The following is a 15,057-nucleotide window of genomic DNA, read 5'->3' as shown; positions in this document are numbered from 1 at the left end:
CACCCATTATGCATAACTCCCATTCCCCCACTCCCGGCAATGTGTACTCTATTTTCTGTCTCTATGAGCTTGTGTATTCTCTGATATTTTCTTTGTAGTTACCGTGAGGCTTAAATGTAGTCTCCCAAATCCCTAACAATCTTGTTTGTTGTGATGCCAACTTAACGTCAAGAGTATAAACACAGTGTTCCTATACTCTACCATCGCCCCTCCTTTTCATAGGTCTAGTCACAAGTTACAAGTTGACTCGTTATGAGTCCAAAGCCATTGATTTATCATTACATGCTAAGTTTTTTACATTTTATGCATTTGCCTTTTATATCCTATAGGAAGTGAAAAGTGGAGTTACAAACCCAAAATATAACAGTACTGGCATTTATATTTTACCAATGTCATACCCTCATCAGAGACCTTTATTTGTTCATGCACTGATCTGTTATCTATTGTCCTTTCCTTTCAACCCACAGAGCTCTCTTTAGCATCTCTTTTTTTTTTCTCATGTGGGCAGGCACCGGGAATCGAACCCGGGTCCTCTGGCATCACAGGCAAGCATTCCTGCCTGCTGAGCCACCGTGGCCCACCTTCTTTAGCATCTCTTGTAGGGCAGGTCTAGTGGGGCTGAATTCCATCAGCTTTTGTTCATTTGGGAAGTGTTCATTTTTGCCTCATTTTTTTTCTTTTCTCTTTCTTTGTTAGACATAATGTATAAAACAGAAAACAGCAGGGCTCCTCTTGGGTCTTAAAAAACAGCAAAGAAGAGAAAGGTCCTGGGAACCTTAAAAAACAAGACATACTGTGCCTGGACCAAAGGTGTGGAAGGCGGGTCAGGGTCAGCTGGGCTGGAGTAAAGGCTCAGCCTCTCTCTCCAGAACCAGAACAACCCCTAGATGTCCTTCTCCACCAGCCAGAATGCTGCCCAGGGGGATCCTCTACGCCAGAAAGCCTTCGCCTTTTGATGGAGAGGAAGGGCACCACATAATGATAACTAAAAGCCCCTTCCTCCCATCCTTACTCCCCTGAGGACGACAATTGAGGAAAGGAAAATACTGTCCCTTGTCATAGCTTTGACCCCCAACTGCCCTGGGCCCAAATGCTAAAAACCACTGGGACATCAGAGCTTGTCCCCAGCTCAGACCCGGTCTAGACCCACCAGGAGCCCAAAGTCTGCTGGGAAGAGATGCACAAGGGAAGGAGGCTGGGTGCAAAACCAAAATATTTATTCACAGGTGTCACTGGGACCATTTCTTGCTGCTTATTTGCTTGCTGGCCTGTTCTTCCAGATGCATGGCCAGGCGCAAGGCTTTGATGGCACCTCACAGGGCTGAGAAATGCTTGGCCTGTTCAGCCAGGGCAGATTCTTCTTTGTTCACAAAGGTCTCCCGGTCGTAGTCTGGCTGGCTCGGTCATCTCAGATAGCTCAAGCCAGTGTGACTCTTCCATGGTTCCCTCTTCCAGCTCTCTAATCTGAGTCATGGTTTCAGTAAAGCTGGACATCTGGGAAAACATTTCCTCCTCTTCCTTGGAGCAATTGCCTGTGATCGGAGCCCCATTAGAGTTGGCCTCGGTCTCTTCTGTTCCCATTTGAGTTGGCTGCTTCCCACTGGGTCCACTGTGGGTGATCAGCTCCTTGACCTCATCTGCATATCTTAGTGTGTTTAAAGTATATTCACAGGCGCTCATGCCTGGTGAGATCACAGCAATCAGGCAGGTCCTTGAGTTCTCCCCGATAAAGGATCCCCTCAACATCTGTGTCAGCTTGCTCTCGTGGAATGGGGTGGGAGCATTGTTTTGTCCCAGGGCCCTATGCACCACTTCAAGGCCAGGAGCCTGCTGTTGATTTATGCACCCTCCATGCTGGGTCTGCCGGTCAGCACTGGAAGTGACTGCCCCTCACTCATTCCCTGCCAGATCCACCAAAGAGAACCTGCCGTGCACTCTCCCTTTAGCCTGAAGAAGAATCTGGAAGCAGGCATGGGAGTGAGTTGGCAAATGTCAACCCAGAGGTTATGTAGGCACTGCCTGTGTCAATCACCTTGATGACATCATCAGCACTTTTAACCAGGTGCTCCTGCAGTCCCACCACCTGCACCTGCTGCTTGCCATCCTCCAACAGGTACAGCTTCACCTTCTTGTCGAGCAGGTTGAACAGCTTCTCACTGTAGATCTTGAAGGATGTCACATAGACTTCCAGGCCCAGGCTGGTAGTGGGGCTAGTTCTTCAGGAGAAGACGTCCCAGGAGGCCATGGCATAGGTCCCTTTGGATGCATTCTGGCCTTTCCCAGACAGGTCTCCACCCATAGTATGTGTCTTGCCACTTCCTGTCTGGCCATATGCAAAATAGGTTGCCTTCGCCTTTCAAAGACTGTCTGTACCAGTGACCTTGCTGTGACCCTGTAGGCTACTTCATTCGAAGCAGATTCATCAAATGCAAAGTCAAAGCAGAATGCCTAGTTCTCCAGATACTTTGTTAAATCCACTTCTAATTTGGGTTTTTGTAGTAAGAGGAGATACTTGCTAGGAATGGAAACCACATCAATTTCTTTCTTGGTCAATTCTTGCTTATTCAGTCCACAGACACATACCCTGTGCTGTTTGATAAAATCAGACATGGTAAGTGGATGACATTCCAAAGTGTCCAAAATTCTTTAATCATCTAGGCAGGTTTCCAATTTGGAAAGCTGTTGTCATACTCCTGAGCTCACTTTGTTCTAGTTTCAGAGTTCTGGACCCTCTTCTCTTCTCACTTGTTCTTCATTTTTTCCATTTCTTTCACAGTATATGATGTCTTCCAAACAGAATTCACAGGGTTTGCAGAAGAGCTGCCTCAGATGAAATGGACTTTCTCTTCCACCTCCTTGCTGACCATCGTGAAATGCATTCTGGCCTTTCCCAGGCAGGTCTAGGCATTCCGCTTTGCGGGAAGGCCAGAAGGCATTTCAGCTACTACAGGGCAGGAGAGTCTAGGGGGGCCGGTGGGAACTGAAAATTGCTTGTGGGAGTTTGCGGACACAGGCAGCTCCACCTCCATATCACAATGAGTGGCAACACAAACCTCTGAGATAGTGGGCATGCGAAGAGTGGCCAGGAAGACTTTCTTTGGGAGCAGGAATTTTTGAGTTGACCAATCTGCGCTTTTGCTTCTAGATTGTTACATTCTCCTTCAGTGGAAGATTGATTGTCCTTGGGTGTAAGGGAAGCAGCTGGAAGAGTTCTGGATTTATTGCAGCCACATCATCAAAATCAATTTCTTTGCCCTTTGTAGCTCCTCCTTCTGTCTTTGCCACTGAAACGTAGGACTTCTCCAAGTTCACTGTCTTTACGTTAGCCCTGTGAATTAAGTCATTACTGCATTGGATCTTGACGGTGTGGTGGGGAACAGGAAGCCTGAAGCAATGAGTCCACGGGTAGTAGGTGGATAAGTGATGAAAAGAAACACGAAGTGCCAAGAAACCACGATTCTACTAAGCCCACAAAGACTTCAATTTTTCCCTCATATTTTAATGACAGTCTTTCTGGATATAGAATTCTTGGTCAGCAATTTTGGTTTTCAGTACTTTAAATATGGCATCCCCTACCTTCTTGCCTTCCTGGTTTCTGAAGAGAAATTGGTACTTAATCTTATAAATGCTCCCTTGTATGTGACACATTTTGCCTCTTTTGTGGCTTTCAGAATCCTCTCTTTATTTTTGGCATTTGGCAGTTTGATTATAATATACCATAGTGTGGACTTATTTGGGTTTATCCTGTTTGGAGTTCATTGAGCGTCTTGGTTCCGTATATTCATGTCCTTCTTTAAGTTTTCAGCCATCATTTCTTCAAATAGTCTCTTTGCCCCTTTCTCTCTTTCTTCTCCTTCTGGGACTACCAAAATGCAGTTATTGGGATACCTGATAGTGTCCCACAGGTTCATTCTTTCTTCTTTATGCTTGTTAGATTGAATGATTATAATTATCTTCTCTTCAAGTTCTCTGATTCTTTCGTCTACCAGCTCCAATCTTTTGTTGAATCTCTCTTGGGAATTTTTAATTCCGTTACTGTAGTCTTCAGCTCTATTTTCTTCTGTATCATAATTTTCATCTCTCTATTGATAGTCTCTTTGTATTCATCCATTGTTTTCCTGATTTCCTTTACTTCCTTGTCCATGTTTTCTTTTAGCTCTTTGACTATTTTTAAGTCTCTGATTTCTCCAAAGAAGATATACAAATGGCAAAAACAAAACAAAAACACATGAAAAAGATGCTCAAAATCATTAACCATTAGGAAAATGCATATTAAAACCACAATGGGAAAAAAAAAAGACAAACCACAATGGAATACCATTTCATACCCACTAGAACGGATACAATTAAAAATGGAAAATAATAAATGCTGGATAGGATGGGGCGAAATAGGTATAATCATTCATTGTCAGTGGGAATTTAAAACTGTGGAAGACAGTTTTGGTGACTCCTCAGAATACTAAGTACAGAATTACCATATGACCTTGCAATGCCACTTTTAGGTTATACACCCCAAAGAATTGAAAGCAGGGGCTTGAATGGATATTTTTACACTGATGTCCATGGTGGCATTATTCACAATTTTTCAGATGGAACCAGCCCAAGTGTCCATCAACAGATAAATGGATGAATAAAATGCAGTACACACATACAGTGGAATATTATTCAGTCATAAAGAGGAATGAAGTTTTGATACATGCTACAACATGAAGGAAACTTGAAGACATTATGTTGAGTGAAATAAACCATACACAAAAGGACAAACTATGATTTTACTTACATGAAATAATTAGAATAAGCAAGTTCATAGTCAGAAACTAGAATAAAAGTTATCAGGGACCAGAGTGGGGTAGGGAATGGGGAATTAATGCTTAAATTGTACAAAGTTTATATTTAGGGTGATGAAAAAGTTCTGGTCATAGATGGTGGTGATGGTACCACACTGTGAATGTAGTGAATTGCACTGAACTATTTGAGTGTGGTTAAAGGGGAAATTTTAGATTGTATATATCACTAGAATAAAAATTTTAAAAAATCCATAAGACTCAAAAAAAAAAAAAAAAACAGGGACTCCTAATGTAAACCATGGACTATAGTTAACAGCACAATTATAATAGTCTTTTATCAGTTGTAACAGATGTACCACACTAATGCAAGGTGTTAATAATGGGGGTGGGTGTTATATGAGGACTCTGTATTTTCTGCACAATTTTTCTGTAAGCCTACAACTTCTCTACAAAAAAACCAAAACCAAAACCAAAAAAACAAGAACCTAAAAAAAAAAAGTCTTCGCCTGGTATGTTTCAGGGTTGTTCTTCTTCATTAATGGTTTCCAATGCTTTAGTCTTCTCCTTTGTGTGGATCATTGTTTCCTATTTCTTTGTATGTTTTGTAACCTTTTTTTGAAACCTGGAGGTTTTGATATTTTAATATATTGTCACTGAAATTAGACTCTGAGGCATCTATTCCTTAAGATTATATCCTGCTAATGTCATGATAGAGCCTTCCTTGAATGCCAGGATCTAAAATCAACTGAAAATAAAGAAGATTGACCTTTTTGGTAGATTGAACTGTGCAAGCACTCTCCTTTAGGGCTTATCCATATAAGTTTAGAGAATAGCTTCAGGCCAAAGTGTAGGTGTCTCTCTGATCCTTTCTGAACATGCATCTTGTCTCAGTGTTTCATAGAAGGACCTAACCGGTACAATAAGGTAAGAACAGTTTTTAAAAGCATGAAGACTAGAAATGAAGAATAACCACCTGTGCTGGTTTGAAAGGATGTGTGTACCCTAGAAAAGCCATGTCTTAATTGCAATCCCATTTTGTAAAGGCAGCCATTTCTTCTACTCCTTATTCAGCACTGTATGTCTGAAACTGTAATTAGATCATCTCCCTGGAGATGTGATTTAGTTAAGAGTGGTTGTTAAACTGGATTAGGGGAGATGTGTCTCCACCCATTTGGGTGGGTCTTGATTAGTTTACTAGAATCCTATAAAAGAGGAAACATTTTGGAGAATGTGGAGATTCAGAGAGAGCAGAGAATGCTGCAGCACCATGAAGCAGAGAGTTCACCAGCCAGAGACCTTTGGAGATGAAGAAGGAAAATGCCTCCCGGGGAGCTTCATGAAAACAGGAAGCCAGGAGAGGAAGCTAGCAGATGACGCCGTGTTCACCATGTGCCCTTCCACTTGAGAGAGAAACCCTGAACTTCATTGGCCTTCTTGAACCAAGGTATCTTTCCCTAGATGCCTTTGATTGGACATTTTTATAGACTTGTTTTAATTGGGACATTTTCTCAGCCTTAGAACTGTAAACTGGTAACTTATTAAATTCCCCTTTTAAAAAGCCATTCTGTTTTTGGTATATTGCATTCCGGCAGCTAGCAAACTAGCGCACCATCCCTATACGTAGATATGATTGTTTATGTAGAATATCATGTATCCACAACAAAAACAACATATTAATAGAATGAATAAATGAATTAAGGAAGGTCTCGGGATAAAAGGTTCACTTACAAAGTAAAACATATTTTTCTATACCAAACACAAGCAATTGGGAATGGAATTTTAAAAACAATTCCACTTAACAATAGCATTAGATAACATAAAATACTTAAGAATAATTTTTACATAATTTTTTATTAGAGAAGTTGTAAGTTTACAGAAAAATCATGCAGAAAATAGAGTTCCCATATCCCCCCTCCATTATAAATACTTTTCATTAGTGTGATATTTTTGTTACAATTGATGAAAGGATATTATAATTGTACTATTATCTATAGTTCACAGTTTACATTAGGGTTCACTGTTATACAGTCCTGTGTTGTTGTTTTTTTTAATTCTACTAACGTATATACACCCTAAAATTTCCCTTTTTAATCATATTTGAATATATAATTCACTGGTGTCAATCATATTCATAATTGTGCTACCATCACCACTGTTTACCAAAACTTTTCCATGACAGCAAATAAATTCTGTACCAATTAAGCATTAGCTTCTCATTCCCTGGATTTTGTCAAATGCTTTTTCTGCGTCAACTGAGATGATCATGCTTGGTTTTATTTTCCTTCAATCTATTAATGTGATGTATTACATTAATTGACTTTATTATATTGAATCAGCCTTGCATACCTGGGATAAATCCCAATTGATCATGGCATATAATTGTTTTAATATGCTGTTGGAATCAGTTTACTAGCATTTTACTGAGAAATTTCACATCTATATTCAGAAGTAATTTTCCTTTCTTGTGTTATCTTTATCTGGTTTTGATATTAGGGTGCTGTTGGCCTCTGAGAATGAGCTAGGAAGTGTTCCTTCCTCTGCAATTTTTTGGAAGAGTTTCAGCAGGATTAATGTTCATTTTTTTTCTTTTTAAATATTTTTATTGAGAAATCTTCACACACATACAGCCCATACATGGTATACAATCAATGGCTCACAATACCAACACATAGTTGTGTATTCATCACCATGATCATTTTTTCGAACATTTGCATCACTCCAGAAAAAGAAATAAAAAGAAGAAAAAAACTCATACATGCCATACCCCTTGCCCCTCCCTCTCATTGACCACTAGTATTTCCATCTACCCAATTAATTTTACCTCTTGTCCCTCCTTATTATTTATTTATTTGTTTACCCACAGTTTTTTACTCATCTGTCCATACCCTGGATACACCATTAAGTAAAAAAGGATATTTATATAATGCATAAGAATAATCTCCAGGATAACCTCTCAACTTTGAAATCTCTCAGCCACTGAGACTTTATATTGTCTCATTTCTCTTTTCCCCCTTTTGGTCAAGAGAGCTTTCTCAATCCCTTTATGCTGGATTCCAGCTCATCCCGGGATTTCTGTCCTGCATTGCCAGGAGATTTACACCTCTGGGAGGCGTTCATTCTTCTTGGAATGTTTTGTAAAATTCACCAGCGTGGCCATCTTTTCCTGGACTTTTGTTGGGAGGCTTTTGATTACTGATTCAATCTTTTTATTCGTTAGTGGTCTGTTCAGATCCTTTACTTCTTAACTCAATATAGGTAGTTTGTGTGTTTCTAGGAATCAAATCTAATTTGTTGGTGTGCAGTTGTTAGTAATATCCTCATAATCATTTTTATCTCTGTGGTCAGTAGAAATGTCCCTCTTTTCATTTCTGATTTTATTTACTTGCATCCTCTTTTTTTCTTTGTCATTCTAGCTAAAGGCTTATAGATTTCATTGGTTTTGTCAAAGAACCAACTTTGATTTCATTGATTCTCTCCTTTTTTTTCTATTTCACTTATATTCCCTTTAATATTTGTTCTTTTATTCTACTTGCTTTGGGCTTGGTTTGCTTTTCTTTTTCTAGCTTCTTCAGTTGTGAGCTTAGGTCTCTGATTTGAGATCTTTCATCTTTTTAAATGTAAGCATTTAAAACTATTAATTTCCCTTAGCACCTGTCTTTGCTGCATCTTATAAATTTTGGTAGGTTGTGTTTTCATTTTGATTGGCCTCAAGATATTTCCTAATTTTCCATGTGATTTCTTCTTTGACCCATTTGTTGTTTAAGAGTGTGTTGTTGAATTTTGACATATTTGTGAATTTTCCATTTCTCCCTTTACTATTGATTTCTACGTTCATTCAGTTATGTTTGGAGACTATGCATGGTATAATATCAATTTTTCATTTATTTATTGAGACTTGTTTTGTGACCCAACATATGATCTATCCTGGAAAATGGTCCATGTACACTATAGAAGAGTATATATTTACAGATGTTGGGTGAATTGTTCATTATAAGTTTTCCATCAAGTCTGCCAATGTTTGCTTCAGATACTTTGAGGTGATGCTATTAGGTGCATATATATATGTAATTGTTATGTTTCCTTGTTGAATTGACCCCTTATCAGTATATAGTGACAATCTTTGTCCCTTGTAACAGTTTCTGACTTAAAGTCTGTTTTTTTTTCCTGCGAATAATATATATACAAAAAGAAAGCAATAAATTTCAAAGCACACCGCAACAATTTGTTGTAGAACAGATTTCAGTGTTTGATATGTTACAATTCCACAATTTTAGGGTTTTTCTTCTAGCTGCTCCAAGACTCTGGTGACTAAAGAAATATCAGCATAATTATTCAATAGTCATACCCATTAGTTAAAACCTTATTTTCTCTCCACCTTCCAAAAGAGAAGGTTATCTGCACCTTCTCTTTTGGCCTTTTCCCCAATCCTTAGGGGTATTTGGGCTATGCCCTTTATGACTTTTTCATGTTGGAAAAGGGTGCTGATAATATAGAATAGGGGGATGGAACTAGGTGATGTCCAGAGTGCCTGGCCCCTTTGGGTTTCAGGACTTATCTGGCCTAGGAACCCATCTGGAGGTTGTAGATTTCTGGAAAGTAAATAGTGCATGGAAACTTTGCAGAATCTCAGACAAAGTCCTAGGTGTTCTTTAGGGTTGGTTTTGGTTGATGCTAGTTTGAATTTGTGGACCCCAGAAAAGCCATGTCCTCTAATCCTTGTTCAGTATTGGTGGGTGGAAGTTTTTGAATTATCCATGGAGATGTGACCTACCCAATTGTGGGTGGTAACTTATATTTTTTTATTAATTAAAAAAAATTAACAACAAACATATACAATCAGTAATTCTTAATATCATCACATAGTTGCATATTCATCATTTCTTAGAACATTTGCATCGATTTAGAAAAATAAAAAGACAACAGAAAAAAATAAAACGATAACAGAGAAAAAAAAGATTATATATACCATACCCCTTACCCCTCGCTTTCATTTACCATTAGCATTTCAAACTAAATTTATTTTAACGTTTGTTCTCCCATTATTTATTTTTATTCCATATGTTCTACTCTTCTGTTGATAAAGTAGATAAAAGGAGCATCAGACATAAGGTTTTCACATTCACAGAGTCTCATTGTGAAAGCTATATCATTGTTCAATCATCTTCAAGAAACATGGCTACTGGAACACAGCTCTACATTTTCAGGCAGTTCCCTCCAGCCTCTCCACTACATCTTGACTAACAAGGTGATATCTACTTAATGCGTAAGAATAACCTCCAGGATAACCTCTCAACTCTGGAATCTCTCAGCCATTGACACTTAGTCTCATTTCACTCTTCTTCCTTTGGTCGAGAAGGTTCTCTCAGTCCCTTGATGTTAATTCTCAGCTCATTCTAGGGTTTTCTCAGTCCCTTGATGCTGAGTCTCAGCTCATTCCAGAATCTCTGTCCCACGTTGCCAGAAGGTCCACATGCCTGGGAATCATGTCCCACGCAGAGAGGGAGGTGGTAACTTTTGATTAGATGGTTTCCATGGAGATGTGTCTCTACCTTTTCAAGGTGGAGTTACTTACTGGAGCCCTTTAAGAGGGAACCATTTTGGAAAGAGCTACACAGTACGTGCAGCCAGAGACCTTTGGAAATGAAGAAGGAAAATGCCCCCTGGGGAGCTTCATGAAGCAAGAAGCCAGGAGAGAAAACTATAGATGCTGCCATGTTCGCCATGTGCCTTTCCAGTTGAGGTGCATATATATGAGAAATCCTGAGAGAGAAATCCTGAATGTCATTGGCCTTTTGGAACCAAGGTATCTTTCCATGGGTGCCTTAGATTGGACATTTCTATAGACTTGCTTTAATTTGGACATTTTCACAGTCTTTGAACTGTAAAGTAGCAACTTAATAAATTCCCTTTTTAAAAAGTCATTCAGTTTCTGTTATATTGCATTCTGGCAGCTAGCAAACCAGGACAGTTGGGGTTTGGCAAACCATAATAGTAGCAATATCTAGCTGAAGCTTGTTTAAGATTAGCCTCCAGAGTAGTCTCTTGACTCTATTTGAACAGATACCTTTTTGGTACAATACTTTTCTCCTTTGAAAGTCTGTTTTATTTGATATTCGTATAGTTACCCCAACTTTCTTTTGGTTATTATTCACGTGGTATATATTTTTCTATCCTTTCACTTTCAATCTACTTGTATCTTTGAATTTAAGGAGACTTTCTTGTATTCAGCATATAGTTGGGTGACGATTTTTATCCATTCTGCCAATTTCCGCCTTTCAACTGAAAAGTTTCACCCATTTATTTTTAAATGACATTTTGCTGTTTGGTCTTTGTAAAACTTGTATCTTTTTTTCACATCAATTCTATAGGTGCATTTATGACTATTTTTCATACTTATTTGATATTTTGTAGGGTACCATCTTGAGTTCCTTTTCATTTCTTTTATATATATTTTCATATATTTTCTTTGTAGTTATTATGAGGCTTAAATTTAACATCCTAATACTATAACAATGCTTGATTTGACATGATCATGTTTGATTTGCTACCACCTTCACCTCAACAGCATACACATACACTGTTCCTATACCCCTTGTCCTAGTTTGCTAGCTGCCAGAATGCAACACACCAGAGACGGATTGGCTTTTAATAAAAGGGGATTTATTTTGTTAGTTCTTCAGAGGAAAGGCAGCTAACTTTCATCTGAGGTTCTTTCTTACTTGGGAAGGCACAGGATGGTCTCTGCTGGCCTTCTCTCCAGGCCTCTGGGTCCAACAACTTTACCAGGGGTGATTTCTTTGTGCATCTCCAAAGGCCTGGGCTGAGCTGCAAGTGCTGAGATGAGGTATACTGAGCTACTTGGGCTGTGCTACGTTGCGCTCTCTCATTTAAGCATAGCCAATTAAGTCAAATGTCATTCATTGCAGCAGGCGCGCCTCCTAGCCGACTGTAGATGTAATCAGCAACAGATGAGGTTCACGTACCATTGGCTCATGTCCGCAGCAACAAAACTAGGCACGTTCACCTGGCCAAGTTGACAGCTGACTCTAATTACCACACCCCTCCATCCATCTACCTTTTGGTTAAACTTGTTACACATTGTTTGGGTTTACTTATTACACATACAAATTGGATATTCCAAACCATAGAGTTATCATTGCTTTCTGTGCATAGAAACCTAAGATGTAAAAAGTGATGTCACATACTGTTTTGGTTTGCTAAAGCTACCGAAATGCAATATACCAGAAATGGGTTGGCTTTTTCAGTGGGGTTTTATTAGGTAACAAATTTACAATTCTAAGACCATGAAAATGTCCAAATTAAGGCATCAGAGGAAGATACCTTCTCTGGGGAAGGGCTGCTGGCACCCCGTGTTCCTCAGTCACATAGGAAATCACATGGTGACATATGTTGGTCCTTCTCTCCAAAATGTCTCTGGGCTTCTGTGGGTCCTTGATTGTTTCTCCCAGGGTGTTTCTGTCTCTGAACTCTCTACAAAATATCTCTGCCTTTTATCCTCTCCTCAACAACTCCAGAAAGGAAATTAAGACCCACCTTGAATGGACTGGGTCACATCTCTACAGAAACCACCTAAACCAAAGGTCCCATCCACAACAGGTCTGCTCCCACAAGAATGGATTAAAAGAACATCATTTTTTTCTGGTATATGTAACAGATTCAAACCAGCATACATACCACAAAATACAATACAATAGCACTGTCACTTATAATTACCAATATGATACTCTTTACCAGAGGTCTTTATTTCTTTATGCCTCTTCAATCCACTGTCTGTTGTCTGTCCTTTCACCTGAAGAATTCCCTATAGCATTGGCTGTAGGGCAGGTGCAGTGGTGACGAACTCCCTCAACTTTTGTTTATTTGGGAATGTCCTAATCTCTCCATATTTCGGAAAGACAGTCTTGCTGGATACAAAATTCTTGGTTGGCTGTTGTTTTCTTTAAGCATTTTAAATGCTTTGTCCCACTACCTTCTTGCTTCCAGGCTTTCTGATGATAAATTGGGACTTATTGGAACTCCTTCACACCTAATACATTACTTTTCTCTTGCAACTTTCAGAACTCTTTCCTTGTTCTTGCTTCTTGACGGCTTGATTACTTTGTGTTTGGTCGTGGTTCTCTTCAAGTTTATCCCATTTGCAGTTTGTTGGGCTTCTTAAATGTGCATATACTTGTCTTTCATTAAATTTGGGTACTTTTCTGCCATTGTTTCTTTGAGCATTCCTTCTGCCCCTTTCTCTTTCTTCTCCTTCTGGGATTCCCATAATGAGTATATTGATTTTGCCCACAGGTCTCTTGGACTCCATTCATTTTTAACTCCTTCTTTTTCTGTTTCTCACCCGAATCATTTCAGTTGTCTTGTCTTTGAGTTCACTGATTCTTCTGTCAGCTCCAATCTGCTGTTGAAAGCCTCTATGACATTTTTCATTTCAGTTATTGTCACCTTAAACTCCAGTAATTTTTTTAGGTGAAGGGTTCCTTTTTACAATTTCTATCTATTGATACTCATATTATTCATTCATTATTTTTCTGCTATCCTTTAGTTCTTTCTCCATGTTCCCTTTATCTCCTTGAGCATATGGAAGAAACATTTTTTAAGCCTTTGTTTGGTATGTAAAGTCTTGTCTCCTTTATTGATGATTTCTGGATTTTTCTCTTATTCATTTGCATGGGCCATCATTTCCTATTTCCTTGTCTTGCAATTTTTGGTTGTACAATGCACATTTTAATATTTTAAAATGTTAATTTTGGGATTTAGTCCCGATGCTGTCTGTTCCTTAGTTTGCACCCAGCTAGCTATTTCCCTTAAGTGCTTTGGAATTACCAAGAACAAGCAAGCTAATGCAAAAAACACCTTTCACAGTCTTAGTAAATTAGCTCTGCATTGGTTGGTGCTCTCCTTCAGAGTTTAGCCCTCCTATCAAGAAGATCAGCCCATGGCAAGTGTGAAATGCAGGGTTTTCTGCATCTTTTCTGAACCTGAGTCTTGTTCTGGCTTGTTTTGGCCTATTCATGACCATAAAGATTCCCTTTCTACTGCCTGTGAAACAGTCTTTCTCTACCTCTTAAGTGTGCTATTGTATGATTTAACGCAGGTAATCCTTTGCCCCAGCTACTTTGACTTAATTGTTTCTTACATTGCATTAGTTGTCTGCAAGCTGCTTCAGTCTGTAGGGCAAGTTCTGGGCGGGCAACCCAAAGATGAGTTTCCTGGTTCAGTCTTCCGGGCTGCCACTAATAGACTAACATGAACATATAGGCACCCCAGTATGCACAAGGGGGTTACTCGGCTCTCTCCAGAACAGGACCAGTAACTGACCCACAATGGAAGTGCAGGCTGGCTCTGCATGGTGCCAGGGATAGGATGGGGAGGGGGGGCATTGGCAGCATGGGCACCGTGAACTTCTATTTTTTAAAGTTGTGTTTTCTTGATTTGGCCCTTGTCCAGCTATTACGATCCTTTAATTTTTTTCTGAGTTTTGAGGAAGATGGCTTTGCCAAGTTTGGCTAATTGTTCAAAGATCCTGTGGAAGAACCCCACCCTGTAGTGTCTTAAACTGCTATCTTGGCCAACCAAGAGTTCCCTTAGGCATAAGATATACATGACCTTTACACTGAAAACTAAAAACCGTATCTGAGAGCCATTAATGATAAATGGCCTCAGCTGTGGAGAGTAGTAGCAGCCCTGGGGTGGCAGCTGCAGGTACAGCTGCAGCAGCAAATCTGAATGCAGTGAGGGAGACCATGAACTTTCTGCCTGAGATTTCAAGAATTTTGAATATTGGCTTAGGTATGGAAACTCTGCCTATTTGTGCACAGCTTTGTGAACAAGAAATTAACCCAGAAGCTTTATCATCAGTTATTAAGGAACTTCTCAAGGCCACTGAAGCACTAAAGGCTGCTGAAAATATGACAAGTTGACTTTCTGGAGAAGATCTGATGCGACATGTCAAGCTCTGCAAGAGGATTTGAAGATGGCATTATAGTCAAGAATGTAGAATGAAATTAGCGCATGCAGCAGTGTACAAACATTTTCCTTTTTAAAAGAATTATAAACCATAGCTTTATAAATCAGTGGAAAGTAGCTTGAGACAACAATCAGATGTGTTTACTTCACATCCTATTCATTTTTTAAAGGGCCCTAGTGCTCTGGCATTGTTGTGTTCATATTTATGTATTCCTTATTTATAGCTCTGATAGCTTTAATTTTCCAAGCAGTCCATCAAATGTGCACATTTACTGAGTTTGGT

At 39.3% G+C, this 15,057-nt stretch overlaps 1 pseudogene; it reads right to left on the bottom strand.

Moving 5' to 3' along the window:
- Positions 1 to 1,229: 1,229 nt before the first annotated feature.
- Positions 1,230 to 3,071, bottom strand: LOC143645829 (kinesin-like protein KIF2C pseudogene; annotated as a pseudogene).
- Between the last annotated feature and the right edge of the window lie 11,986 nt (positions 3,072 to 15,057).

Source organism: Tamandua tetradactyla, chromosome 9 (genome assembly GCF_023851605.1).
Source record: "Tamandua tetradactyla isolate mTamTet1 chromosome 9, mTamTet1.pri, whole genome shotgun sequence".
NCBI lineage: Eukaryota > Metazoa > Chordata > Mammalia > Pilosa > Myrmecophagidae > Tamandua > Tamandua tetradactyla.
This window is presented reverse-complemented; position numbering and strand designations above follow the sequence as displayed.